Source organism: Poecilia latipinna, unplaced genomic scaffold (assembly GCF_001443285.1).
Source record: "Poecilia latipinna isolate Pla-1442-1.1 unplaced genomic scaffold, P_latipinna-1.0 Scaffold3204, whole genome shotgun sequence".
NCBI classification, from domain to species: Eukaryota; Metazoa; Chordata; class Actinopteri; order Cyprinodontiformes; family Poeciliidae; genus Poecilia; species Poecilia latipinna.
This window is the reverse complement of record NW_015115820.1, coordinates 40037-44970: the sequence shown is the minus strand read 5'-3', so window position 1 is coordinate 44970 and position 4934 is coordinate 40037.

Here is a 4934-nt window from a genome sequence, read left to right as displayed (position 1 = left end):
ACACCTCTCGATCTTTGTAACTCGGCACTGATCGCGCGCACCGAGTTGCGTTCACATAAACTGGAAGATGCTCTTGCAGGCGGCTCCAATGTAACCTTAACTATAAACGCCATTGCTGGGTTTCAGCTGACGTAGCACCGGCGTCACCCAATGCACATGGAGGGCCAGAATTAAATTCAGCCCATTTATTTCTGTTGATCCAGCATCAAAATGTCTATAGTCTGAGTCCTGTACCAACCGTTCAAATAGAGAGAAAGATAAACGTTATTTTTGTGTTTCGAAGGTAGTTGGTCACAAGGGAGTTAATTTTAAAAAACTTACTGAAAAAAAGAGAAAAATGGATCACCAATCTACAAATAAAAGCAAGACATGCGGAAACTATCAATGCCAGAGTTTGCAGCACCACTTTCTAACAGGTAACGATCGCATCGTTTAAATTGTATTTTCAGCTATTTTATTGGACAGTTACTTAGAAAGACAAACATTCATATGTAACGTAAGATATATTATTTTTATGCCTAGCATGATTGTCCTCAGAGCGCTAATGTTGTTAGCAGCTAGCTCAGTGCTGAGTCACGGACAGAAAATATAATGTTTATTCAGAGGGACTTTAATGCCAAAAAAATAAAAATAAAAAAGCTAAATGAATTTAATATAACCTATCCAGCCATACAGTCACCGTGAGCTGTTACTATTCCCCCACATGCTTTGTGTCTGGCCACGAACAGACACGAACACGGGTTCTATTTCGTATAGGCTTCGCCCTTTAAGGCCATCGCTAGTGGGTTTATCCCTCGCGCGCAGCGCAGCACTGGGAGGGCCCCACCCTGGTCTGTATAAATAATGGTAAGACCGGACAAACGGCTCCCTCTTTTTCTTAAGCATACAAGCACTGTCAAGAGTGAAGATGTCTTCCAGTGGTACCGTCCGTTTGTGCCCGTCTTGTCAGACGGGGTACATCATGTCTTTTGATGGACACCGGATCTGCGAGGCATCTGCGTGCTGGGCCCCCAGCACGCCGATGTCTCAGCCTTCTTGCTGCTCCTGTGCTCTCCTCCCGCTGGAGAAGAGGAGGCGGAGGCTAGCCTTTTTCAAGGCTGGCGCTTGGCGGGGCGATGGGCCCACGGAGTCCGGTCGCTGCTTGTGGAGAGATGCTAGTTACGCCGAGCAGGATGCTAGGTACGCTGAGCGGGAATCGGATGATTTCGCCGGCAGAGAGGACGAGGGCGACAGCAGGAGCAGCAGCGTTTTGGATGTTGCTTCCCAGCTGGGAAGCAACGCGGTGGAAGGTAGGCGGCTGAGCGGATGCTCAGTCAACCCTGGGCTCCATATGTCCGACTCAACCCAGCTCCCAGCTGTGAGCTCGCTCCTCCTCGAGCTACCTAGCTTGATCGAGGAGGTGGCCAGCGCTAAGGGGCTTCCCATTTCCCACCCTTCCCCGCCACGTTTGAATGATCTGGCGGACGGTTTGTCTCCACCCCGAGTCGCCACCTGACCCATCTGGCCTCAGTTTCCCGCCGGACTGGTCTATATAGCTGAGGAAGTGGCTGATCCCGCGAAGCTGAGGGCACCTGTCTCCACCTATGCGCCCATCACCTGGGTGGAAGGGTTCACGGAGCGGAATTTTCCCTCTGTTCCTCCTCTGGATCCGGGCCTCGCTGATGTGTTTGGGGCCAGGACGTCAGGATTAGCCCAGCGGCCTGTACCTCCTTCTAAGCACAACCAGCTGATTACCAGGTTCTCTGACCGGGCCCACCAGTGCGCCTATCAGATAACAGCTGCCACCAATAAAGCCGCATTGTTGGCGTATGGCATCTCCAAGAGACTGGAGGAAGCTGCGCTGGCAGAGGAGTTGAAGGGCTCTCCTCCCTGCAAGGTGGCTGATGCCATACTCAATCTGTGTGCCACCTCAGCGGTCTGCTCCTCACTAATAGCTGCTTGGGCTACTCTGATCCAGAGTACCACATGGCTCCGCCACTCGCCGTCTATGTCTGAGAAGCTTCAGAAGAACCTGCTGGATGGCCCCATTACCCCTGATGCACTGTTTGGTGCCAATTTTCAGTCTCTCCTATCGGAGTCTAAAAAGACCCAGGAGGTTTCAGAGTCCGTCCTCCCTTTGGTAGGGCCACAACCTGCCCCACGCACCTCCGGCCACTGGAGGGACCGACGTGGCTGCCATCAACAACAGAGACGCTCCACAGGTGCTGCAGCCTCTTCCCGATCCGCTCTACCTCTTGGCATTTCTTCCCGGTGCGACAGCCAGCAACCTAGCGTCTTCCCAGAGGATGTCAGCCCGAACCTTCCGAAACTGACCAGCTGCAGGGACCACGGACAAAAGCTAGGAAATGACTAGCTGGGGGGAATGTGTGTGATTCTGTGAGATGTTTTGAAATAAAACACAAACATGTTGCTGAGAGCAAAATTCCTGCAGGTTCCAGCTCTGTCAGATCAGCTGATCTCACAGCAGCTTCCTCGCACACATTCCCCACAGACAGTGAGCCGGCGGCCTCTAAACAGCTGTTTAGGAGGCACCGCAGCTCCACGGTTTCTACACAGAATTTTTCTGTCTCAGTAGATAAGTCTGCCTCTTTTGAGCAGTCTGAATCTGGGAGTGCGTTCTGTGAACAGTCAAAGCCTACTGTGATTCCGGCTGCAGCTTCGCACTCATCTTACTTTGTGAGTGACGACTGTGTCATCTGGCTGGCAGCGGTCTGCGCTGAAACGCCGTTTAAAGCACCCTGACTCCCCTTCAGGAAGTGCGCGGGTTCGCCCTCGGCCTGACATGAATGCAGTTGCGTCATGTGGCATGGAGGCTAATAACCAGCCCTTTCAGGCCCCCATGAGTCCCCCGGAGAATCTCCGAGGCAGGGGATGGCGTTAGGGGCTCTGACTTGGCTGGAGTTCATATGAACTGCAGCACCTCACATGAATGCACGCCCGCTTTCAGAAAATTATTCAGAGTGGCGGTGCGCATGCTCCTTGATAGGCGACTGGATCGACTAATCAGCAGGGGTTACACACTGCAGTTTGGAGGCAGGACTCCACCTTTCAAGGGGATCATAGAGACGTTTCTATCATCTCCAAAGCAGAATGCTGCTCTCAGGTCAGAGCTGCAGGAACTGGTGGCGAAAGGTGTTATTTCCATGGTTCCCCAGGGAGAGGAAAATGCAGGGTTTTATTCCCGATATTTTCTGGTCCCCAAGAAAACAAGAGGAATGAGACCCATTCTCTATCTGTTCCTGTTCAACAGCTCGATCGTTGAGAGGCCATTCCACATGCTAACAACCAGACAAGTGCTGGAAAACGTTCACCGGATGACTGGTTCACCTCCATAGATCTTAAAGATGCATACTTTCACGTCCCCATCATCCTGAAACACACGAAGTATCTGCGTTTCTCCTTCCAGGGGACCCAGTATCAGTACAACCGTCTGCCATTTGGTTATTGTCTCGCCCTGTGCACGTTTTCCAAATGTGTGGAAACAGCGCTGCAACCACTGCATATGGCTGGTATGAGAGTCCTCTTCTATCTGGACGACCTGCTTTTATTGGCTTACACATGAGATGCCTTCAGAGATGGTTCACTCGCCTGCACATATATCCTGTACGCCAGAAGAGGAGCATGATCTCTGTTCCTCCTTCAGTGGGAGCCGATCTCATTCACTGGGGGGAGCCTCAGCATTCTGGCAGAGGGAGTTCCCCTCAGCAGACCCACGTAACACATATCAGTGTTCACAGACGCATCGCTGCCGGGATGGGGAGGAACGTGTCTGTCTCAGGTGGTTGGAGCTCAGTGGCCAGACGACATGACTCTTTATATAAACATACTGGAGCTCCTCACGGTGCTGAAGGTGACTCAGCACTTTGCTCCTCTGCTGAAGGGTCAACATGTTCTGATCCACATGAGCAACAGAGTGGCAGCTGCCTGCATAAATCGCCAGGGAGGTGTGCACTCCGCTCAGCTGTTAAACATCGCCAGACAGCTGCTGTGCTGGGCGTGCGTAAACCTGCTCTCGATCAGAGCAGTATACGTCCCCAGCGTCCTGAACAGAGGAGCGGACATCATGTCCAGGGGCAGTCCTCACCATGGGGACTGGAGTCTCCATCACGAGCTAGTCGCTCAAATATGGAGCAGATTCGGGAGAGCGGCAGTGGACGCGCAGTGCCAGCTGTGGTTCTCACTGAGTCCACGGTAGAACCCACCCTTAGGGGTGGACACCTTTGCTCACAGCCCATGGCCAAAAATGCTCTTTTATGCTTTTCCCCCAGTTCCACTGATTCCACGGCTCCTGGACTGAGTTCGGGAGGAACAGCTGTCGGTAATCCTGGTGGCACTCGAGCGCACTCGAGGGCCATTCACACTGCCAGTAAATGCGACCTGTATGCATTCTGCAGTGTAAACGGGCAAACGACCTGAAAGTGTCCCGCATGCGCAGTAGAGGGTGCAATAGCATCAGCGTTCTAAGTGTTCTACCAACTGCCATAAAAAGAAGAAGTGCTCAGTGTTTGCGGAAGTACACATGGAGGCTAACGGTGGAGCTTAGCTTACATATTTGAAATTGTTGTTTGGCCGGAGCAGCATATTAATAACTTAATCCTCATATAATCCGTCATGGTTGTTGTTTTTCTTCCCACTTGTGCGTATCAGGACGCAGAATAGTGAGATTTGTTGAGAATCAGTGATGTTCAGTTTGGATGAATGTGACCTGAACGTTAGGTCGCATTTGAATCGGATACGTATCAGATATGGGTCACATTCGAAAAAGAATCCAACCTGTGCTGTTCACACTGCCATGAAAAGATCGGATACAGGTCGCATTACGTCAAAAAAATCGGAATTGAGTCACTTCAGGCTGCAGTGTGAACGCACCCTCAGTGAGTGCTGCTGAGTGAAGTAAAACCTGGGGCATGGGGTCAACTTATGGTTTAAGGATA